The sequence below is a fragment of the Nomascus leucogenys genome, chromosome 3 (assembly GCF_006542625.1).
Source record: "Nomascus leucogenys isolate Asia chromosome 3, Asia_NLE_v1, whole genome shotgun sequence".
Lineage (NCBI taxonomy): Eukaryota > Metazoa > Chordata > Mammalia > Primates > Hylobatidae > Nomascus > Nomascus leucogenys.
Window position 1 is genome coordinate 50,267,419 of NC_044383.1, and position 26,687 is coordinate 50,294,105.

At 35.1% G+C, this 26,687-nt stretch overlaps 1 protein-coding gene and 1 pseudogene across 1 annotated transcript in view; one reads left to right on the plus strand and one right to left on the minus strand.

The window, feature by feature from the left end:
* Nucleotides 1-26,687, minus strand: part of PCDH15 (protocadherin related 15) — a 979,523-nt gene that overhangs the window by 773,596 nt on the left and 179,240 nt on the right. The gene's annotated exons all lie outside the window — the stretch shown is intronic.
* On the plus strand, nt 665-9,477 carry LOC115832140 (annotated as a pseudogene).

Genomic DNA, 26,687 nt, shown 5'->3' on the forward strand with positions numbered 1-26,687 from the left:
TTAAAAATATTAAACCTTCCTTGGCTGTGGTCAGTGAGAGAAATGTGATTGTAGAAGAATGGCGAGCAAATGTAACACTGCTAGCTTTGAAAACAAAAGGAGTCCAGAAGTCAAGGGATGTAGGTGGTCACTACAAGCTAGAAAGATCGAGAAAACTGATTCTCCCCTAGAGCCTCCAGAAAGTAGCATTGTCTTGCCAATTTAACCTGATTTTAATCCAGTCAGACCTGTGTCAAGCATGTGACTTATAGAAGTATAAGATGATACATTTGTGTTGTTTTAAGGCACTATTTTTGTGATAAATTGCTAAGACAGCAATAGATAACTAATACAGCTAGAAAACAATTTTAAAATACATTTTGAAAAGAACTACAACATGCCAATATCTAATGAATAAAACCAAAAATAGGATGAAAAATTAAAATGAAACTTAGAATTTTTCTATATTACGTATTTGGGAAATTTGAATTATTTCATAATATTCTGATCTCAAAAATATGAAAAAAGTAGCTTGTCTAGTTATCATTCATCTGAAAGCAACTGTTTTAAACCTGTCATTACAATCTGATAAAAAGTAATATGTCTCATTCAGTCCCAAGTACGCTCAACATGACCCAATCTTATCAGAACCCAATCTGAAGCTTCAAGTGTACAGGAATTTACAATGACAATGCTCCACGGAATTTTCAACGACAATCAATGTTCCAAAAAAACTATGACCTACACTCGAGGCTATCCCAAGGAGGAGCAAATATCATGGCAGCATCTTACATTTGTGAACACAGTGGTAAATATAGAGCATACAAAACCATGCATGGGTATTTTCTTCTGTTTTTAACAATGGATAATGAATGTCAAAAGTGATATTCAAACTATCGATACGCAAGTTAAAATTAAATCCATAAAGCACAGCAAAATAAGCATTTGTTCCATTGTAGAGTTCATGTTTCCTTGAGCACTTATTTTCTTTCTTTTCCCTCCTCTCTGCTCCTGTCTCCTCCCCTCCCTCCTTCCCTTCCTTCCTCCTTTCCTTCCTTCCTTTGACTTCCTTCCTGACTTCCATTTTTCTTTTTTCAGCTTTATTGAGGTATACCTGACAAGTAAAAATGAGCATATTTAAGGTGTGCAACTTGATTTTTGTATATGCATACACTGTGAAATGATCATCATAATCAAGCTAATTAACATATCCATCACATCCATGATGTACAACATATCTAATGCTGTACATTAGATATATAGTTACCATGCTGTACAATAGGTATATGCCACATTTTCCTTATTCACTTATCTGTCCATGGACACTTAAGTTGTATCCATACCATAGCTATCATAAATAAAGCTGAAATGAAAATTAAAGCAAATATCGATTCAAAATAATTTTATTTCATTTGAATAAAGACTCAGAAGTGGGATTGCTGAAGCATTTGGTAGTTCCATTTTTAATTCTTAAATGAATCTTCATATTGTTTTCCATAATGGCTACACCAATTTACATTCCCATCAATATGTCTTCCTTTTTCTCCACTTCCTTCACAAAATTTATATTTTGACATCTGATAATAGCCATTCAAACAGGAATGTGGTGATACATTTTTGTGGTTTTGATTTGTATTTCCTGATAATTAATGTTGTTAATCTTTCATCTTTCATCTACCTATTGACCTGTCATCTTTCATCTAGCTATTTGCCATTTGTACATCTTTGGACTAATGTCCATTTTTGTAAATTTATTTTTTGCTATTGAGTTTTGTGAACTCCTTATATATTTTGAATATTACCTTTCATCAGATATACAGTTGCAAATATTTTCTGTAGGTTTTCTTTTCAGTCTGTTGATTGTTTCTTTCACTGTGCAGAAGCTTTTTAGTTTGATGCAATTCCACTTCTATACTTTTGTTTTTGTTGCCTGTTCTTTAGCTGTCATATCCAAAAAAATCATTGCCAGAACCAATGCCAAGAATCATTTTCCTGATGGCTTTTTTCTAATAGTTTTACAGTTTCAAGTCTTATGTTTATGTCTTTAATCCATTTTAAGTTAATTTTTATTTCTGTATGTGGTATTAGGTAAGAGCTCATCTTCATTTTTCTATATGTGGATGTCCAGTTTTCTCAGCACTATTTATTGAAGAGAATACCTTTTCCTCAATGTGTATTCTTGGTGCCCTTATTGCAGGCTGGTTTACTCTAAGTGCATGGATTTATTTCTGGGCTCTCTGTTTCCTTGCATTAATCTATATGTCTGTTTTTATGCAAATTCCACACTGTTTTGATTAGATTTGTAAAGTATTTTGAAATCAGAAAGTGTGATGCCTCTAGCTTGCTTTTCTTGCTCAAAATTGGTTTAGCTATTTGCTGTTTGGAGTTTATTGTGGTTCTATATAAATTTTAGAATTTTTTTTTCTATTTCTGTAAAGAATGCCACTGGAATTTTGACAGAGATTGCGTGAACCTGTTGATTCCTTTTGGCTAGTATAGCTACTGAAACAATATTAATTATTTCAATTCATAAACATTTATTTTCCATGGATGGATGTTTTTTCATTTATCTATGCTTTAACATTTTTCCTTGATTCCTCCTCCAAGATGGCCAACTAGATGCAGCCAGGAGAAACATCTCCCACAGAGGGACCACGACATCAGGAAGATGGGTTTACCCCTAGTAAATCTTCAGAGGGAAGGCATTGAGAGCAGATAGAGAGAAGATACAGAAGATGGGATAAAGGGAGATGAAGCTGGGAATGCTGCATGTGGCTATCACACACCAGGACTCATTCCTGGCTCCTAGCAACTCCTGTGGAGGGGGTGAGTTGAACAGCAAGGAGCAACTCACTCTCACCATGAGCCTCTGTAATCCTAGCAGGAGGAGTCTCGTCAGCCACCATGGACACTTGAGTTGGCTGAGAAAGCTACTTAGTGAAGTGGTAAGGACAGAACTCCAGCTGCAGCAGAGCCCACAGGGTTTGGTGCAGGAGTGTCTATAGTGGAGAACAGCCAGGGATGCCCATTCCCCTAGGCTTGACTTGCTCCTATAGTAGACATTAGCCCTAAGGAAAGGGGTGAATGCAGACTCTGTAGAGCAGTCTTGCCCATGAGATGAGCCAGGCCCCCTGAGCACCCTTTGGTGTGTTGTCTTCTCTTCGGGCCCCAGCCTGCCTGTACCTGCTGGCAGCGCACCCCCCAGGCACCTCAAGGGGGCCTGCCTCATTGCTCCTGCACTGGAGGACTGCAATTGACTGGGAGAGTGCTCCAGAAGAGCAAACCCTGTGTATACATATAAGACTGCCCATACCCTACCCACACTACAGCCTCCCCCATACTGCTTTGCCTGCAGGCACTCGCTGCCAGCGATCCCCGTACATCTCTTTGCCTGTACATGTGTTTGCAGACAGACCTAGCCTTTTCTTCTCTGACAGTGCATGTGTGCACATGTACCATGCCATGCCATGCCACTATTGCTGGCTTGAGTGTGCCCCATCCCTTCTCCCCCTGTTGCACTGCCATTTTCGTTGGAGCACTGGAGGGCATATAGTTTGCCAGCTCTGCCACCACCAGTGCTCCACTCCTGTGCCAAGACTGCTGGCATGAAACTAAGCAGAGAAAACAGTGTATCTACTCCCATCCCTGAGAGGTCACTGCTGTAAGCAAGAATGCTCACAGAGGGTGCACACAGTACTGCGACCACTAGCGCCCTATCCCTGTGCTAACACCAGCACCAGGACAAATGTGCACACCATTGCCAGCAGGGCCCCCCACCTTCCCAAACCATATGGCCACAGCCACTAATACAAACACCCACATGGAGGCTGTCATCTTCCATGTGGATGGAGGATGCTGTTGGTACATGCAAATGTGGTCACATCCCACTACGACTGTCCTAAAAAATGCTTTGGCTGGGAGTAGCCATTAGAGTGTTGTGACCAGCAGTCTGAGATCACATTGACCCCTCCAGTGCAGCAGGTTCCTGAACTTGAGGATCCACAGGTAATAGTTGGTGTATGATACCAGTCTCCCAGAGTTAGAGCACACAGTGCAGAGTGCTGAGCTGAGCCTTGGCCACCTGAAGTCTTCCACTAACAAAGCCAGGTGACTGAACACAGCTTATACCACAATCAAACCCTCAAGGTCATAAAATAGAATAAAAGAAAAAAAATCCAAAGGACAGCGACTTCAAAGATTGAAGGAACATCAGCCCACAAAGATGAGAAAGAACCAATGCAAGAACTCGGACAACTCAAAAAGCCAGAGTGCCTTCTTTCCTCCAAATGAGCACACTAGCCCTCCAGCAAGAATTCCTAATGAGGTAGAGGTAGCTGAAATGACAAATAGAATTAAGGTTATGGATAGGAATAAAAATCGTTGAGTTTTGGGAGAATGTTGAAACCAAATCTAAGGAAGCTAAGAATCACAATATCAAGATACAGAAGGTGACAGACAAAATAGCCAGTAGAGAAAAAAAAAAACCAAAAAACATAAATGACAGGATAGAGCTGAAAAACACTCTATAAGAATTTCATAATGCAATTGTATTAAGAGAAGAATACCAAGCTAAGGAAAGAATCTCAGAGCTCAAAGACTGTTTTTCTTAAATAAGACAGTCAGACAAGAATAAAGAAAAAAGAATAAAAAGGAATGAAGCAAACCTCCAGGAAATATAGGAATATATAAAGAGACCAATATTATGACTCATTGGTGTCCCTGAAAGAGATGAGAAGAAAGAAAGCAACTTGGAAAACATAAGTCAGGATATCATCCATCAGAACTTCCCCAACCTAACCACCAATATTCAAATTCAGAAAATGAAGGGAACCCCCACAAAGTACTTCACAAGAAGATCATCCCCAAGATACATAATCATCAGGTCCTGTAAGGTCAAAATGAAAGAAAAAAGTGTTAAAAGTAGCTAGAGAGAAAGGACAGATCACCTACAAAAGGAAGCCCATCAGACTAACAGCAGACCTCTCAGTAGAAATCCCACAAGTCAGAAGAGATTTGGGGCCTATATTCAATAACCTAAAGAGAAGAAATTCTAGCCAAAGAAATTTATATTTGGCTAAACAAAGGTTCCTAAGTGAAGGGAAATATGATCCTTTTCAGAAAAGCAAATGCTGAGGGATTTTATTACCACCAGACCTGCCTTACAAGAGCTTCTGGAAGCATTAATATGGATGGGAAAGGCCATAACCAGCAACCGCACAAACTCACTTAAGAACACGGACCGGTAACAATATAAAGCAACCAAACAAGTCAGCATAATAAGTAGACAGCAACAGGATAACAAGATCAAATACACATTAATACTAACCTTGAATGTAAATGAACTAATTTTCCCAATTAAAAGGCACAGAACGTAAGCTGGATAAAGAACCAAAACCCAATTCTATGCTGTCTGCAAGAGACCCATCTGACATGCAGTGATGCCCATAGAATCAAATAAAGGAATGGAAAAAAATCTGCCATGCAAAGAGAACACAGAAAAAAAGCAATTATTGCAATCCTAATTTCAGACAAAAAAGATTTTAAACCAATAAAAATAAGAAATGGCAAACAAGGGCATCGTATAATAGAAAAGGATTCAACAGGACCTAACTAGCATATATATATATGCATATATATATACATATATATATGCATATATATATGTATATATATATGCATATATATGTATATATATATGCATATATATATGCATATATATATATATATATACTAGCATATATATACACACCTAACACAGAAACATTCAGATTTATAAACCAAGTTCTTAGGGACCTTCAAGGAGACTTAGGCTACTACACAATAATGGGGGAAATTTTGACACCCCCACTGACAGTATTAGACAGAGCATTAAAGCAGAAAATTAACAAAAATAATCAGAACATGAACTTAACACTGGACCAAATTGATCTGCGAAACAGCTACATAACTGTTCACCAAAAAACAACATAATGTACATTCTTCTCATGTACACACAATACATATTCTAACATCGACCACACAATCAAACATAAGGCAATCCTCAGCAAATGCAAAAGAACCGAGATCATACCAACCACTCTCTTGGACAACAGCACAATAAACATAGAATTGAAGAACAAGAAAATCTGTCAAAACCATACAATCACATGGAATTTAAACAACCTGTTCCTGAATGACTTTTGGGTAAATAATGAAATTAAGGCAGAAATCAAGAAGTATTTTGAAATTAGTGAGAATGAAGATATAATATACCAGAATCTCTGGGACACAATTAAGGCAGTGTTAAGAGGGAAATTCATAGCACTAAACACCCCCATCAAAAAGTTAGACCTCAAATTAACAACCTAATATCACAGTTAAAAAACTACAGAAGCAAGAGAAAAACAACAAAATAACAACAAAAAAACCCAAAGCTAGCAGAAGACAAAAAATACACCAAATCAGAGCTGAACAGAAAGAGACTAAGACATAATACAACCATTCAAAACATCAATGAAACCAGGAGGTGACTTTTTGAAAACATTAATACAATAGATAGACCACTGGCTAGACTAAGAAAGAAGAAAACAGAGAACATCCAAATGAACAGAATCATAAATGAGAAAGGGAATATTACCACTGACCCCACAAAACTACAAATAACCATCAGAGACTGTTATGAAATCCTCTATGAACACAAACTAGAAAATCTAGAATAAATGGATAAATTCCTACACACATACAGTCTTCCAAGCTGAACCAGGAAGAAATTAAATCCCTGAAGATAACTATAACAAATTCTGAAATTGAATCAGTAATAAACATCCTGCAAAGCAAAAACAGCCCTAGACCAGATGAATTCACTTCCGAATTCTACCAGATGTACAAAGAAGAGTTGGTGCATTTCTACTGAAATGGTTCCCCCAAAATTGAGAAGGGACTTCTCCTCAACTCATTCTATGAGGCCAGTATCATCCTGATAATAAAACCCGGCAGAGACACAACAACAAAAAACAGAACTTTAGGCCAATATACTTGATGAACTTTGATGCAAATATCCTTAACAAAATACTACCCAGCTGAATCCAGCACTATATCATGAATCCACCACAATCAACATTCTTTATCCCTGGGATGCAAGGTTTGTTCAATATACAAAAATCAATAAATATGATTTATAAAATAAACAGAACCAAAGACAAAAACCACATGAACATCTCAATAGATGCAGGAAGACTTTTGAAAAAAATTCAGCTTCCCTTCATGTTAAAAACTCTCTACAAATTAGGTATTAAAGGAATATACCTCAAAATAATAAGAGCCATATATTGCAAACCCACAGCCAACATCAGACTGAATGGGCAAAAGCTGGAAGCACTCTCCTTGAAAACCAGCACCAAAAAAATGATTTCTCCACTCGCTATTTCTATTCAACACAGTATTGGAAGTCCTGGCCAGAGCAATCAGGCAAGAGAAAGAAATAAAAGGCATCCAAATAGGAGGAGAGGAAGTCAAACTAATTCCGTTTGCAGATGAAATGATTCTATATCTAGAAAAGCCCAGTTTCAGCTCAAAGGCTCTGTAAGCTGATAAACAACTTCAGCAAAGTATCAAAGTATAAAATCAATGTACAAAAATAACTACCATTGCTATACATCAACAACAGCCAAGCTGAGAGTCAAATCAGGAATACAATCCCATTCACAATTGCCACAAAAAGAATAAAATACCTAGGAATACAGATAACCAGAAAGGTGAAAGATCTCTACAATGAGAACTACAAAACACTGCTAAAAGAAATCAGAGATAACAGAAATAAATTTTAAAAAAATTCTATGCTCATGGATAGGAAGAATCAATATGGTTAAAATGACCATATTGCCCAAAGCAATTTGTAGATAAAATGTTACTCCTATCTAATTGGCAATTACATTATTCCTATCCAATTAGCAATTACATTCTTCACAGAACTAGAAAAAAAATCAATTTTAAAATTCATATGGAACCAAAAAAATAGTCCAAATAATCAAGGGAATCTTAAGCACAAAGAACAAAGCTGGAAGCATCATGCTACCTGACTTCAAACTATACTACAGAGCTACAGTAACCAAAACAGCATGGTATTGGTACAAGAACATATGTATAGACCAACGAAACAAAACAGAGTCAAGAAATAAGTCTGTAGAGCTACAACCATCTGCTCTTTGAGGAAACTGACAAAAAATAAGTAATGGGGAAACAACTCCCTATTCAATAAATTGTGCTGGGATAACTGGCTAGCCATATGCAGAGATTGAAACTGGACCCTTTCCTTACACCATATACAAAAATCAATTCAAAATGTATTAAATACTTAAATGTAAAACCCAAAACTATAAAAGCACTGGAAGACAACATAGGCAATACCATTCTGAACATTAGATCTAACAAAGATTTCATGGAAAATATGCCAAAAGCAATCACAGCAAAAGCAAAAATTGACAAACTAATTGAAAAACTGATAAACAAGTCTCCAGTGAAAGCAACTGCACCTGAAGTTAATGGAGAGAAAGAAGGGGAAAAGGAAGAAGAAGAGGAGGAAGAAGATGAGGGCGCTAAGTTAGACCAAGATGAAGAGGGACGATCTGAGAAGGAAGTGTCTAGTGAAAAAGAGGAAGGTGAGCAGGAAGAAGGAGAAACAGAGGCTGAAGGTGAAGGAGAGGAAGCCAAAGCTAAAGAGGAAAAGAAAGTTGAGGAAAAGAGTAAGGAAGTGGCTACTAAGGAGGAGTTGGTGGCAGACACCAAGGTGGAAAAGCTAGAAAAAGCCAAGTCTCCTGTGCCAAAATCACCAATGGAAGAGGCAAAGTCAAAAGCAGAAGTGGGGAAAGGTGAACAGAAAGAGGAAGAAAAGGAAATCAAGGAAGCTCCCAAGGAACAGAAGGAAGAGAAAAAGGAAAAGAAACCAAAGGATGTGCCAGAGAAGAAGAAAGCTGAGTCCCCCCGGTAAAGGAGGAAGCCATGGAGGAGGCGGTCACCATTACCAAATTGGTAAAGGTGCACTTGGAGAAAGAGACCAAAGAAGAGGGGAAGCCACAGCAACAGGAGAAAGAGAAGGAGAAAGTGGGAGGAGATGGGGAATGAGAAGGAAGGGAGTGATAAAGGTTCCAAGGAATCCAGGAAGAAAGACCTAGCTGTCAATGGGGAGGTAGAAGGAAAAGAGAAGGAAGAGCAGGATACCAAGGAAAAAGGCAGTGGGAGGGAAGAGGAGTAAGGCATTGTCACCAATGACCTAGACTTGAGCCCAGCAGATGAAAAGAAGGTGGATGATAAAAGTGAAGATAAAGTGGTGGTGACCAAAATAGTAGAAAAAATCACCAGTGAAGGGGGAGATGGTGCTACCAAATACATCACTAAATCTGTAACCATCACTCAAATGGTCGAAGAACATGAGGAGACCTTTGAGGAGAAATCGGGGTCTGCTAAAAGGTAGAAAATGTCACTTCACATGCCATAATAAAGGAAGTCATCCAGAGTGACTAAGATTTGAGTCCACTGCAAAAGTTTAAGCCATATGACAATTTCAAAATGCATGTGATTGACAGCTTCAAAACAGAACAGATTCTCCCATGGGGGCTCCAGACATTGTATTTTACTTTGTGCAATATGAGAAGACTGCATGCAAGCTCAGTCTGCTCCCCCCTCAGTCTTTGGGGGATTCAAATGCATGATACGGTATGTACCTGGGAAATTTACCAATTTCCTGCACTGTTGGAAGGGGGTCACTCAGGGGGGGAGATGTCTTGAGATGTATTATGTAAAGTACCAACTGAGCCAAAAACAATAAATGAAACACAGAACTCTCTTAGCCTTACGAAAGCTATATATGAATAATTATGTTTACCTCACTGGTGCATTTAAAATGGACTTTTCTTCATGGGAGAACCTCGTTGACATGGATAGTTTGCAATCTTATGTTGATCGATGTGAAATGTCACAGCAGTACTTGCTCAATAAAGGTCATATTGGAAACATAGTCAAAAAATAAATAAATGAAAAGAGCTTCTGCACAGCAAAGGAAACTATCAACCAAGTTACCAGATGACCTATAGAATGGGAGAAATTATTTGCAGATTATGTAGCTGACAAAAGTCAATTATCTAGCATCTATAAGGAATTTAAACAAATTTACAGGAAAAAAACAAACAGCCCCACTAAAAAGTGTGAAAAGTACATGAACAGACACTTTTCAAACACAAAAACAAAAAAATACTTGCAGCCAAAAAACGCATTTTAAAAAAGCTCAACATCACTGATCATTAGAGAAATGCAAATAAAAACTACAGTAGATAACATCTCACACCAGTCAGAAAGCTTTTTATTAAAAAGTCAGAAAGTAGCATATGTTGGCCTGGTTGTGGAGAAGAGGGCTCACTTTTACACTGTTGGTGGGAGTATAATTTAGTTCGTCCATTGTAAGAAGCAGTGTGGTAACTCCTCAAAGGGCCAAAAACAGAACTGCCATTTGACCCAGCAATCCCATTACTGGGTATATAGTCAAAGGAATATGATGGGTGTATTATAAAGACACATGCCCACATATGTTCATTTCAGTAAATGTGGTACATATACACCACGGAATTCTACGCAGTCATAAAAAGAATGAGACCATGTCCTTTGCAGTAACATGGATGGAGCAAGAGGCCATTATTCTATGCAAACTAATCCAGGGACAGAAAAACAGAAAACAGAAATACTGCACGTTCTCACTTGTAAGTGGGAGCTAAATCATGAAAACATATGGACACAAAGGCAACAATCAGACAGTGAGGCCAACCAGAAGGTGGAGGGTAAGAGGAGGGAGAGGATCAGAAAAAAGTAGTTATTAGCTACTTTGCTTAGTACACAGGTGATTAAACAATCTGTATATCAAACCCCCATGACATAATTTTACCTATATAACAAACCTGCACATATACCCCTAAACCTACACGTTTTTTAAAAAAGAAAAATACTGTATTTTGCAAAAAGTAAACATTTTCCTTTATTAATACTTTATAATTTTCAGTGTATATATTTTCCTGTTTGATTAAATATATTTCAATGTATTTATTCTTATTATTATATAAATAGGATTTTTAAAATTTCCTTTCAGATCATCTATTTTTAGCCTATACAAATGCCACTTACTTTTATTTAGGGCAACTTTACTAAATTCCTGTAGTAATTGTAGCATTTTTTGGTTGTCATTGAGACTTTTAGACTTTTCTGCCTATACACCTATATGTCAACTGTAAACAGAGATAATTTTACTGTTTCATGTCAAGTTTGATTGTCTTTTATTTCTTTTTATTGTATCATTGCTCTGGCTAGGACTTACAGTGCTATCTTGACTAGAAGTGGCAAGAGCAGGAAATTTTGTCTTGTACAGGATTTTAGAGGAGAGGCTTTTGGGTTTTCCCCATTGATTATTATGTTATCAGTGGGCTTTCCTTATATGGCTATTATTGTGTTGAGATAGGTTTTCTCTACACCTATTGTATTGAGAGTTTTTTTTTTAATTAGAAATAGGTATTAAATTTGACAAATATTTTTCCAAAACTTATTGAGATGATCATATGGTTTTTGTGTTTCCTTCTGTTTATGTAGTGTATCACATTGAATGACTTATGTATGTTCAACCATCCTTGCACCCCAGGGATAAGTCCTAGTTGGTCATTGTGTACAATTTTTTCAGTGTGTTGTTGCATTCAGTTTGCTTGTGTTTTATTGAGCATTTCTGAGTCTACATTCATCAAGTTTACTGGCCTGTAGTTTACTTTTCTTGTGGATGTCTTTGGTTATCAGGTTGATGCTGGCTACATGAAATGAGTTTGTAAGTGTTCCATCATCCAGATTTTCAAATAGTTTAAGAAATATTATTAATTCTTTGAATGTTTGGTAGAATTCTCCCACAAAGCCATGCAGTGCTGGACTGTCCTTTCTATTTCTTCTTCAATCTTGGTAGGATATATCTTTCTAGGAATTTATCTATTACTTCACATTTATCTAATTTGTTGGTGTATATTTATTCATAGCAGTCCCTTAAGGGCTCTTTTTATTTCCGAGACATCTGTTGTAATGTTTCCTCATTCATTTACAGTTTTATTTATTTCAGTCTTCTCTCTCTCTTTGGTTACTCTAGGAAAGGATGTCTCAGTTTTATTTATCTTTTTCAAAAAACAGCTCAGTTTTGTTGACTTTTGAAATAGCTTTTATATCCTTTTTAAAATTTATTTTTTGCCTTAATTAGCATTATTTCCTTCTTTCTGATAATATTTGTGTTAGTATGTATTTTTTTCTGTCTTTGGCTAGTTATTTTTTTTAGGTTGTTTATTTGAGATATTTCTTTTTTTTTTTTTTCTTCCTCAGAAACATTTAAGAGGTATTCACAAACAGAAGCCATGTCTCGGGTGGCTGTGAGACAAGATGATGGATCCGCACGCCATTAACCCCCAGAACCCAGGGCGTATATACCATAGGTAAGGAGAATTGAAGTAATTTGGTCAGAATTTATGGTAAGTGTGTGCTCTTAACAGTAGTAGAGTAAAAATCTCAGAGGCATTTCCAGAACCGAGGTTAATGAAAAGCCAACATGTTGGATTAGCATTTAACACAGAACTGGTTTAGCCTGTACACTCCACCTCTCTGACCCAGATTTTACAATTTCACATTCTCTCTTCTTCCAAGACGCTCCCTGAGCCTAGGGAGAGGATGTTTGATATTGCACAGCTTTAGCAGTAGTGCATTGGCAATGGAAAACAGATTGGGCCCAGTTGCTATAATGTTTCTTCTCAGAAATACTTTTGCTATATCTCACAACTGTTGGTATGCTTTCTTTTCATTTTTGTCAGGAGATAATTTTTAATTTCTTAAATTTAATCTTGGACCCAATGATTGTTCAAGTGTATTGTTTAGTTTCCCTGTATTTGTGAATTTTCTTGTTTCTTTACTGTTAACTGATTTACACTTTCACTCTATTGTGACCTGAAAAGATACTTGATACAGTTTCTATCATCTTAAAGTTGAGTTGTTTTGTTATCTAATAGGTGATCTATTGTGAAGAATGTTCCATATGTGCTTGAAAAGAATGCACAATCTTCTAAGTTCTGTAGATGTCTCTTAGGTTCATTTGGTCTCTCCTATTGTTCAAGTAAGCTGTTTTCCATTGATTTCTCTGTGGATGTTCTATCCATTATTAAAAGTGGAATATTAAAATCTTCTAGTATTCTTGTGCTGCTATAAATTTCTCTCTTCAGTTCTGTCAGTGTTTGCTTTAAATATTGAGATCTGATATTGACCGCATATGCATTCACAATAGTTATATCTTCCTGTTGAATTTACCTTTTTATCATTATGTAATGACCTTCTTTGCCCCTAGAGACAGTTTTTGACATAAAGTCTATTTTTTCCAATGTAAGTATAGCCATTCTGCTTTCTTTTCATTACCATTTGCATAAAATATATATTTTTCTATCCTATCAGGTTTAACTATGGGTGTCCTTAAATAGTTGGTGCCAAGTTTTTATTCTTTCAGCCAGTTAATATCCTGTGATTGGGCAGTTTAATCCTTTTACATTTAAAGTAACTATTGATAGAGAAGGATTTACTATTGAAATTTTACTGACTGCTGTTTTTCTTGTTCCTTTACTCTTTTTCTTTCTTGATGTCTTATTTTGTGTTTCTTTTTTTGTTATTGTTGTTGTTTGATAGGCTTTAATTCCTTTCTCCTTTTCTTTTATAACTAGATTTTTAACTACTATAGGTAGTAGATTTTCTTTTTTAACCACTATAGGTATTTTCTGTGTGATTGACATGAGTCTTATATAAAATATATTATAATAATCTAAAACTGGTAACAACTTCTCTTCCACACAAAAACTTCACATTTTTACCTTACTCCCATTAATAGATTATTGATATCAGAATTTACATATCTTAGTATGTGTATCTATTGATGCAATTTTAGTTATAGCTATATTTAACACTTTTTTAAATTTTAGACTAGAATTAAAAGTGATTTACCTGCCACAACTACAATAATATAGTATTTTTTATTTGCCTCTATAAATTTACCATTACCAATGAGTTTTGTATGCTCTTATATTGTTCTTTAGCCTCCTTTGATTTCAACTTAAAGTACTCCCTTTAGCATTTCTTATATGACAAGTCTAGTGGCAATAAATGCCCTCAGCTTTTGTTTATTTTGTCTTAAGTTTTGAAGGATAATTTTCTGGGTATACTATTTTGATTGGTAGTTGTGTGTTTGTTTTTTTCCGTATTTTAAATGTATCATCCAACTTCCTTCTGGCCTGCAAAGTTTCTGCTGAAAATCCACCAATGATCTTAGGAGGGTTCCCTAACACATAACAAATTGGTTTTCTTTTGCTGCTTTCAAAATTCCCTCTGTTTTTGACTTTTCCCAATTTGATGATAATGTGTCTTGGTATGGATCTGTTTGGGCTCATCTGATTTGATGCCCTTTTGGCTTTCTGGGGCTAGATGTTTATTTCCTTCCTCAAATTTGGGAAGTTTTTTCATTGAAAAAATTTTATCCTTTTTATTTTTTTTTTCTCTAGACCATCTAGGACATGAAGACAAGGTGTTATTTTTTAAAAAACAAGCTTTTTTCCCCTTTATGTTTCTCTTCTCCTTTCGCTACTTTCATAACGCTTATATTGGTCCACTTCATGGTTTCCCATAGGGTTTTAGGCTATCTTGACTCTTTTTCCTTTTTCATTTTTTTTTCTCTTTGCTACTCTGGATGATTTCCAGTGAACCTTTTTTGTTGTTGTTGTTGATGTTTACTGACGCTTTCTTTAAAAAAATAAAACTTGTATTTTAAGTTCAGTGGCACATGTGCAGGTTTTACACTGCTGTTCTGAACTTGGTGAACATCTTTTTGACCATTACTTTGAATTATTTATTGTGAAAATCATGTATCTCCAATATATTAGGTTGATTTCTGGTGATTTGCTGGATCTTTTATCTGGAACATATCTATTTCTTCATTTTTCCTTTACTGAATCTGCTGGTGTCTGCGGATTATCTAAAACAGTCACTTGTTTCAGTCTCTATAGACTGGTGTCATATATGGGAAGACCCTCACAATTTTGCTCTGCCGGAAATTCTGGGTACCTCTTAAAGCTTTGTGATTTTCAAAAAGGCTGTCTTTTTTTCTGAGTAGTCTCTGGGTGTCCAGAGTATGTCAACTCTCATAATTGCCCTGAAACAGGTGAGATACTGATCCTTTTTAGTAGTAGCCATAAATGCTGGGGCACTAAACGGATTTTCCAATTTCTTCCCTCCTCAGTGAAAAGCTGGGTGTATAACCTGCTCATGCTGAACTGAGCTGGGGAGAAGAGCTATGGCAAATGTTTGCAAGCTCATTCAAACCACACACTTTTTCAAACTGCTGCTTTGATCTCTGTAGCCTCCATGGGCCTAATGGTTGCTGGTTTCTTTTAGTTCTCATAGACGCATCAGTTGGAAGCTAGTTCCTCAGGTAGCAGCTGGAAAAGTTAAGGGGATAGATAGGTAGATCAATTCCTTCCAGACTGAAGCTAGAGGCTTGCTTTTATCCCTGGAGTGAGCAAGTGGGAGAATTTGTGGAAACATCCACATGCCTGTTTAAAATGGCTGCTTTGTTTTCTATAGCCCGCATGTAAACAGTGAATGGCAACACCAATAGCTCTCATAGACAGTGAGTTAGAAGCCAGACTTCAGGTAGGAGATAGAAAACTTAGAATGCTCGATTTGTAGTCTAACTGCTTTCATGGAGAATCTGGAAACTGGGCTTTATTGTTGTAGCTAGTTGGTGAATGGTGAACGGGGAGGTAGAGTGGAGGAGACCTGGGAAGAACCCATATGTTTGGGCTTTTTTTCTCAATGTACCTTAGTTTGTCTGTAGTAGCTGGCCATAGTAGTGATGATTCTATTTCCTGAGAGGTGAGAATTGCTGCCAAAGAATGTCTGCCGTGGATGAGAATACAAAGAAAGAAAACTAAGAACTCTGAAAGCAACTAATAGAAACCCTTCATAGAGCACAAGAATCATCTTCAATTTTGAGATATATGAGAATAATTACAACTCCTTTGAGCAGCCTTCACATACTACCCAAAGATGCTTCTCTAGTTTGTGTCCTTCTTGCTATCAGAAAGAGAGAAGGAAACTAAATGAAACAAAATACAAATTTTAGAATTTTGTGCTGTCTTGGACATGGAAGCAATGGGTCAGGATCAAGATTGTGGAAAGATGCCAGTTTGGATGTAGGGTAGAAGAATTGGTATTGTCCTCAACTGGAATCAGCAACCAAAAGCCTAACTGTACGTGTCTCTGTAGGCTGAAGGGTTTTCAGAAATCATAAAAGATAAGAAGTCAAGCTACACTTGTTTGGAAGCATGTGGCAGAGAACACAGATTAATTGTTTAAAGGATGGCCCAAACTTAAGGCCAAGTCACATAAACCCATCAGAAACCAAAAGTATCACAGAATTCCTCACAGAAGCGTGAGAGAGGAACAGGTTTATGCAAGAACAGCCTTATAAAGCTCTGTCTTCTGTTTCGCAGTCTGACTATTCTAAAGCTTTTAATGAAGAATTCCCTAGGGTCATAAAACTAAGGCTAAATGGTGAGTGGCTGCAAATACACATAAAAATATAGTGAATTTTTTGAAAAGATATACTAATTTCAGGTGGTTAGGAAGATTTATTAATATGAGTAATAGAGGTCTTTTAGTTGCCAAAGTAACATACTTAATATTTGTTGTAATTTTAAAAAATTAAAATAATGCTAAAAATTATTTGTGAAAATGAATTTTTTTATTATGTTTACATTTCTAAATTTAATAATATTCTTGGTAGAGGATCCTGGGGTAAAAATATGATTTTCTCCATATCCCTGCCCACTACCCAATATATAACATGTGGCATTATTAAATGTGGAAAAATATTAAAGAATGGCAGAAGTAGAATAGAGAGAAGAGAAGGAAAGGCATAGAGGAAATCCAGCTCCCTGCCCTCAGAGACCTCTCAATTACTGGCATATGTTTATGTTTTGAACATTTTGCAAATTTGTCTGCATGACAAATTTATTCTTGCTTCAGGTTAAGACTAGAAATCAACCCATAGTCCTCACCATTCGAATTGCCTTAGCATAACAATTCAATCAGTAAGAAAATATAATGGACTAGAGGGTAATGGATATTTTAAAATTTATATTATCTTAATATATTTATTACAATAAATATTAGACTGCTTAATAAATCAATGGTAACTTTAAGCTTTTTACTGTCTACTACAAATAATTTTTACAGATATATGAAGAATGGTGGTTAGGAAGAGATATGATGCCATGAGGCCCACTGTGAGCAAGACACTGCTTATCAGGCTATTAGGTTGGTGCAAAAGTCATCACGGTTTTTGCCTTTGAAAGTAATGTCAAAAAACTGTGATGACTTTTGCACCAACCTAATACTTCTGCACTTTGGAAAGGCTTTGCCTACATCATTTTGGTTATCGTGAGAAGACTTGCACACATAAGGAATTTTTCACAATAATATTTTAACTTGAAATACTTTTCTTTGACAAACACAGTAAAAGTGATAGAGCCAAAAAGAGGACTAGGCATAGCCCTGAGGGGATTTCAGAGCAAAAAAATCTGAGGGGATTTGTATGCAAACACTTCGCTCGATATTAAAGGAGAGGCCAGGTGTGGTGGCTCACAACTGTAATCCCAGCACTGTGGGAAGCTGAGGTGGCCGGACTGCTTGAGCCCAGGAGTTTAGGACCAGCATGGGCAACATGACAAAACCTTGTCTCTACCAAATAAAAAAAAGAAAAAATAGCAGACATGGTGGGGTACACCTATAGCCCAGCCACTTAGAGAGGCTGATGTGGGAGAAATGCTTCAACTCGGGAGTTTGAGACCCTCCTGGGCAGTTCAGTGAAACCTCATCTCTACAAATAATAATAATAATAATAATTATCTGGGTGTGGTGACACATGCCTATAGTTTCAGCTACTCTGGAGGCTGAGGTGGGAAGATAGATTGAGCCCAGGAGATCTAGGCTGCAGTGATCTGTGATCACGCCACTGCACTCTAGCCTGGGTGACAGAGGCCCTCTCTTAACAAAGTAAAAAATACAAAAAGGAGAAAGTCATCAAACAAAATGATGTGACTTAGTCCGGTAATATTCTTCAAGAAGTCATGATTTACGTTCTCTTACAATTCCAACTTTCACATTGAATTAAATTAAGGGTGTCTTGGCTTGTTTAGTGTAGTTTAGTCAAATACAGTCATTTGTTTTCCACAGCTATTATATTATTCTCCATTAAAAAAAAAAAAGAAGAAGAAATGAGAAAAAAAATCAGTCCCTAGCTAGAAATTTTAAAAGTCAATAACATTTGGGAAATGAAAATATATTCTGAAGTAGTATAATCATACCCAAATTTTTAGACTCTGTACTCAATCTATAAGATATATGTGAGCAAAATATTATTAGAATCAACATGAATGATAATCACGTACTACAAGCCCACAAATAATGTTTCCCTGGAAGGTACAATAAAAAAATTATTCAATGTGAAACAAAACATTGACTGCAACAATTATTAAAACTTTTACTACTGAATTGTCAGTATACTCAACATTATGAAGACATTTGGAAAATATAAATGAGCACTACTGTTTTTGTTCATTTTTTAAAAATGAAAATTTTTGATAATGTCTGACCTGAAGGCAGATATTCATTATAATAGTCAAACATCATAAATACATTTCAAATGTTATGTATTCTACATAAATTACTCAGGAGAGGAACAAGTAGGCTCATAAACTTGCACACAAGCAGAGGAATGTTTCTTAGGAAAAAATTCTGTGTTAAAGATATTCCACACCAATGTCTCAGGAAAAGACATTTGTAGTATAGTGCTCCATTACCTATGCTTCATAAAAAATGCAGCTATCTAATTTAATTTAGCTCTGAACAGATTTCTTAGCAGTATAATTTATGTTTTGAGAATATCTCTTAAGAATCATAGCTTGCAATCTATGATGGTTCAATGAAGAATAATCTGTAAACAAAATCTGCATCTATCAACAAAGGCCATTAAAGACCATAAAATAACCCATCCTTGACTGATTAATGCTGCTACTGAAAGGGATTTCAGGCTATTAACATCCAAAAAATATACTGCCACTGCGGTTGCATTTATTATAAATCACATAGTTATATGTACTGGTATAAAGCAATGTTTTCTTAACCACCTCCCTCTCTCAAATTAATTTAATAACAAAGATACTTTGAAGAACACTAAATATCTATAGAAAGTGAATAATTCTATTTTTTTCCCTAGAGGAAACGTACGTGAAGGCAGGGCTATTAATAATATATTAGATAGCTAAATATTGGTTTAACACTTTTTATATGCAGTTCAATTATGTTCATATATTTATGCCATTAAAATAGTTTCTCTAATGTAAAATAAAACATTAAATTCCTTTGTATTTCTTGATACCTTTATTAACAATACTGATGGTTTTTCATGGGTAAAACAGCCATCAAAAATTGTTAGTTGTTACCTTTATGTTCATCCTTTTCTGACAATTTGGTTGTCACCAACTCTTCCTCTTAGGGGATGCGAATATAGCTGTTGAGCTCATAATCTTGGAAGGTGAAGAGGCTTTGTTTACTGGGGCAGATCTTGATTTTTTCAAATACAGTATTTCACCTCAGAAATACTATATATTAGCTTTTATGCCTTACAAAACTCCTGGCTTGGATTTGTCCAATGGTTTTAACCCTTAATCTTGCCTTTAACATGCTCGGAATCTCAAAAATATTATTTATATTGTTTAGTACAAGGCACTGTGTGAGTAGTTTAGCCACATTATCTCATTCCATTTACACCAATCCCATGAGATAGGTATGTTTTAACAATTTTATAACATAAGCAAAACTCAATTTCAAGAGCTTAACTAATATTTCCAAGATCACACAGCTAGTTTATGGCAGAGTAGGATTCGAACCCAGGACTGTGTTGACTCAAAAATCTGTAGAGTTAAATGTGTACTTGTCCTTCCGTAATATCTGAGGCTAGACAAAACAATCCCTGGCTTTTCTCTCCTGCTTTATATGAATATTCTGTCTTAGACTACTTAGTCATTATATATTTTTGTCTTTTAAGTAGAGTTCTGTTTTGCTGTACTAGTTCTTTTGGGTTTCTATAATAATAAAATAATAATAAAAGCAAAGTAGAAGAATAAGAGCAGATCAGGGAGAAGATATTCTGAAGATAAGTTGGTTTAAAGAGAATGAGTTAATGGATCAGCTTTTGTTTCTGAGGTCAACAAATGACAAAGAAATGAAAAAGGTGTACCTTGGAACAATGCATCTGCAGGTAGTACTTGAGAAATACATTCAAAATTCATGTTTTTATTTTGTTTTGTTTCATTTTGTTGCTATTTTTTGCTTCTTATTTACTTCTTATACTAGTAACATTCCTCCGGCACAGAACAACATATCTTTGCAAACATTTCATTAAATATCTAAATGTCTTAAATACCACACATGAAAGACATGAGTTCCACAGTATGGTACACAAAACTCAAAAGGAAATAAACACAGTTTAGCATTTTTTCTTACAATTGAAAAGATTTTAAAAACTATTGAATATTTATAATTCTCTATGCTAACTCCCATTTTCTTGCCAAGTTATGTGTCTTTAAACACTATGGTGTACCCTTGCAAAGTTTAACAGAGAAGCAATGATATGTATCAGTAATATTGATGCTTTTATTATTTTTTTTAAAAAAAACCTTCCTTATAATTTAACTGGATTGAATTAGAATAATTAAAACAGAAATGAAGGACACAGAAGCACTTATTCTCAATATCATCACCTCTGATTACTTCAGAATTCTGTTAGCATGTGCTGTAAAAATCCTTTTTAAAATAAATATTCCCACTAGAAGCTTAAGTTTATTCACATCTAGGGAGAATCGTTTTGTTCGGATAATTAGATCAACAGCTGACTCTTTAAGCTCAGATAATGGCCCACTAGCCAATAGGAACCACACATGTTAAGGAGAACAGAATTCAAAGAGTCTGGTCCCTTTTGCACAGTGACAGAACATATGAGGCAGCTACATATCTAGAGAGACAAGAAGATAAATATAGGAGAGCAACCAAATCAAGATGTAATTACTCTGCATTTAATCGAGGCACCTTAGGGTCAGTCCAGACCTTTTATCTAAAACAGCTCTGTAAACAGCCTACTAAACTAGCATCATCAGCTTTCTGTATTTCTCATCTAAGTCAGTCTTCCTGGTTTCACCATATTCCTACTTGTTTTGTCTTCAAAACTTTCTCCAACTAGGAAAATGAGAGAATGAAGAAAAATGACAAAAAGGAAATTGTATGATTGAATGAATGATTAATATCTCCTCTTTCATGTTGTTCCTCTTCTATTGTTCAAAGAGTATAGAATGAACAAATACAAAAACAAACACAACACTGAAGTTAATAAATAATAAGGTCCATCTCATTTGTTAAATTTCATTTCTTAAGGTATATGTGTCTTTGAACCTTCTGGTTATTTCTACAAAATAGTTCTAGTGGCTTTGGCAGAGTGGTAGCACAGCATATCACTTTTTAAACAGAGTTGAATAATTGTATAATCCTAAAAGAGGCAAATAAAATGAAATGAACAAATGAAATAAAATCAGAAATTCTCAGCTTAACAAAACTACCTTTCTTGTGAGCACCTTTTGTGCATAGTGAAATAAGGGACATATTTCTAAAGCTCTGTACACATATTTATTAAAATAAATTGAATTAACAATTGGCACTACACAGAGTGGCATGAAAAAGTTCAGTATCTTAACCTCAGCTATTCACTGAGATAAAACGATCACCAACATAAAATCTTTTTTCTTTGCATTGTTAAACTTAAATAAGTAGTTTTTTCTCTAAATACAATGATTATTTTTTAATTATCTAGAGAAATTTTTGATCTAGGTCGGCAGGAGGCATAAATGACACTTTCTTAGAGATATAACCAGCGAAGTCAAGATGGCAATCTTGACAGAAAAACATAATCTAAAAGTTTGAAAAACACACTGCAGAATATATTGTGTGTGGCTCTTTTTATATTCTAAACTATGTTATAAAAATTTTGCCTTGACTTACTTATATAAGAAAAATAAAACTGGTTGCAGAAATATAAGTTAGTATTATGTCTTGTGTGACCTAACAGTTGGGTAACAATTATACTAAAATGGGACATAATTTACTAATTTACACAGTATAAAACTTATTGGAATAGACTCTGTAAGTTCCAAGCAAGTTTCTTATTGTCCCTGGTCAGATTTACTTTGCAATTTCCATCTTACTATTTATGTTTTTAATATTTTTAAAATAAATTTTAAGGCAATAGCATGAATAAATGAATACGTAAGATAATAAATGAAACTAGCTCTTTGTAACTTAAAAGCGGGTAGGATAAAGAGGCACAGTAGCACGGCATAATTTTACATTTTAACTTAAGTAGATGACAATATTTGGGAAAACTAAGGAAATATGGAAGGTTAGACAAAAATACTGATTTAGGGCTAGAAACAACATTTATATTTCACAATGCCCGTTTGAGGGAAACATGGCATTGCTATGTTTTTAAAGCACGCTTCAGAAAGTGGAAGAGTTCACTTTAGAAAGTACAATTTAGAAGGACTTCACTTTCTAAAGTACGCCTTAGAAACACAGCAATGCTATGTTTTTCTAAAATGAAGAGAAACTTTATCACTCTCAAACAGCAAGGCTTAAAATTTGTAGAGAATGTGAATGAGGAAAAGAAAGACTATTGTTCAGGAAGTTCAATAAATCATATTTGCTGAGTCATTGAGTTATTAAATTCGGCAAATATGATTCACTTTGTGGCATAAGTAACAGGGAAACATGTTCCATCACAATTTCAAGATGAAATATTAAAAACTTCAGTCTCTCTTTTGTCTCTCTCTCTCTCTCTCTCTCTCACACACACACATACACATATGCACAAGGTAATTGAGGCTAGGGAGGTGAGAGAAAGGTAGAGTAGGGTCTCTGACAAATGTGGTGAAGGGTCTCTGTGTACATAATGCTTTTTTGAACCATCTGAAGACAATTAAGCAAATTCAGGATAATTTTAACGTTTCAGCAAATTAACTGGTATTAAAAGGGGAAAAGATTGGCAGAAGCTTTAATCATACACCAGAACAACAACAACAACAACAAAAACGCACACAAAAAATCAAAGTGGCAAATGGTTTCATTGATTATTGTGAACTAACTTGCACCCACAAGAAAACAACAATCCACATTTGTTAGCTCCTCAACCTCGGATGAGTTTTCATGAGTATTTTATAAATGAGTGCTATAATGGCAGGAGACAAGAAACTCCCAGACCATTTCCAAATTTAAAATTATATACTTTTCCATTGAATAATTAGTTTATTATTTATTTTCTTAATAAAGATAACTGTTTCTTAATAAAACTAATGCTATATAAAGACAAAGTGGATAAAAAAATCATTAGCAAGAGAATTAATAAACAATGCATAGCAACATACATGCATATGAACATATATATACACCCACATATGCATATATACTAGACCTATATGTATATAATTGTAATTATATATTAGCATAACAATAAAAATCCTAAAATATCTCAAATGTGGAAATAAAAATGCTGAGCCAACACTAGCCTAGAGGGCTGAGGGGCCAGAAGAGATTTTGAGTTTCACCATCTGTTGGATCATTCAAGCATTTCACAACTTCCTGCCAGTATCAAATCTCCGCTATTTTATTAGTTCCAAGAATTTTTCAAATAAATGAGAGAGGTGAAAGCAGTTGAAAATGCTGAAAGTTTTGTTCACTTTAAGGGGTTATTATTGAGGCAATATTGCTCATTAAAGGAATTTTAATGGCTTAAAAATTAAAGCTTTTGAAAGTCAAGTACTTTATCCCTTTAGAAGTTTCAGCAATTTAAACTTGAATAATTTTCATGACCAAAATAACTGCAAAACTATAATTTTATATTACAATTGTATTTGTACTATCTGACCTAATTATTAAATATTTAAACATAATAAACACTAATGAAGTGCTCTGTCACTACAAATAAGCTTCTGGGCAGGGTGCTATTGTCATTCTACTTTCTTCTTGTACTTTTGTTACTTTTCTCGCGCTTGTCCACAGAAATTCCCACCAAGAGGCAAAGTCCCACTTGCATACTCTTGTGTGTGGAACAAGGGTTTGGGATCAAAGAGTCTGCCTTTTCATTCTGGGCTCTGCTACTTATTACCTCTTCCTTGAATCTATATTTTTAATCTAGAGTTTCTAATAGTTGTGATGAGGATCAAATGAGATATGAGGCAGAATTGTGTTTGTCAAATGGCTAATATATGATATGTATAAGATATGCTAAGTACTCAGTAAATGGTGATTGTTTTTGCTATTGCTGATTTGGGCCTGGATTTTATTTTGTTTATTTTTTATTGAATGTTGGATATGTATTTATCCATTCACACAATGTTTTCTAAATGTTCATCATGCTTTCTAAAGTTAAGGGAAAAGGTATGCTGAAAGGTAGCTATTACCTAAAATAATAACTATACATCAGGCGAGATAATACATATTATGAATTGAGAATAAACATGCATTAAGTAAGTGGTAAAGTGATACAAATTGAGTCTATACAGTAGAAAGTAGAAGGGGGTTATTTCTATTGGCAGCCATAAGGCTAGAGTATGTTGGGGCATAATTCTTCTTTACTAGATACAATGTTTCATATAGAAGTATACTCAGTAGATTTTTTTATTCTGTGTTTCTGGAACTAAACAGAAATGTGTGGAAATTGTAGAATTGGGCAAGAAATGGATTTAGAAGATTCAAGAGATAATCCAACAGATGTGCATAGATTGAAGAAATAAGTCTAAGAAAATAATAAATGGATTAGAATTATGCAATCTCTAGTACTCGTAGTTTTTTAAAAGTAATATTAATCAATGAAATACACATATGTGCATCTATTCTATGCCAAGAACATCACAGTTACCTTGGTACTTGAGACATACAGACAAACCAGACACTGTCTATCTCTGCATAAAAACATCATAGACTTTCATTCTAGTGAGAGAGAAAAACACACACAAACTAGAAATGACAAAATAAGACACATACAAATAACAAAATGTGTGAAGCATTTCATATTTACAAAATAAACATAAAATACTGCCCATTTTGTGAAAAACTTTCTCCATTTATCTTGAAATATGTAGTCTTTCTGTCAAATTTTATAATCTATTATTAGGTATAGAAACATAAATAGAGAGAGAAGTTTTTCAATAATAAAAATATTCCCAGAGGAAAATGGCAATGGATACTTAGTCTCAATGTCAGTGGCATCACAGGGATTGGTACAGACACTGGTGAACTAAAAATATCACACGGTTTAAAGGCAGTGGACTATACTAGGAAATTGTTGCTGTAGACAACAGCAGGCTCAGCATTACCAAATTATCTCATTTTTTGAGTAGAAATAAATTTTGATATTTTAATGTGCAAAGCCTTTAAAAATGTGTTCAATTCAAAAAAGTGGCTAAGAAAAAAATTAAAAAATAAAGTTTAAAAAACCCTCAAAATTATATCTGTGGGTGGAATCAACATTCAGGTTTCTGCTGTTTGATCCTGAACTCAAGGACTTATAAAAGGGAGGCATGAAGAACAGCTCTGCAAAAACTATAGAAAATTGGAAGATACAGAAAGAACACTGAGGAAAAAGCTACTGTCCTTAGATTTTCTATGGAAAATTAGGTCAGCTATAAAGAACATATTCCTAGTCAGATGAGGAAATTTTAAATCAGTGAAATCATAGAACTGATTCTTTGGAGGCCTTAATTTTTCATCTGTTTGGGGTTTTTAAATGAAGCACTGCAAGTGTGTCCTATTTTTTCAAAGTATATTTTGTGGACTCCCCAACTGTAATCACAGGAGGTGCTTGTTAAAATGCAGATTCCCAGATACCTTTCCAGATACAAATCAAATATTTTTGGTTGGGTACAGAATTCTGATTTTTTTTTTTAAAAAGTACCTCTAGTTAACTTTGATAAAAAGTGCATGTTGAGAATTATAACAGTGGACACACAGCCACCAAAGACACTTGTTTAGTTAGAGACTTTGAGACCTACTCAGACTTATGAGTACCTCAGAAATGGAACCCAAGTTTAACTAGGTGACATTAATGTGTCTTCAGCTACATGGAGGCTATATTTTATCGCATTATATAGTCTTCCTTCTCATTACTAATTTCTTTGGATGCCTGCTTTTACAATAAAATTAATAATTTGAAAGCTTATAACTTCTTTGTAAAATGGCATTTCTAGCCTAAATATTTGTTCAAATTCAGCATAAAAAAGAAAACCTAGTCCATAAGCAATATGTCATTAAGGATCACTGATGTTTATAATAAATTTCATTGTATCTTTAAAAACATGACTTTTTATTTTTATTTATTGTTTTAAGTAGAGACTGGATTTCACCATGTTGGCCAGCCTGTCTCGAACTCCTGACCTCAGATGATCCACCAGCCTTGGCCTCCCAAAGTGCTGGGATTACAGGCATGAGCCACCACGCCTGGCCTAAAAACATGGCTATTTGGTAAACATCACCAG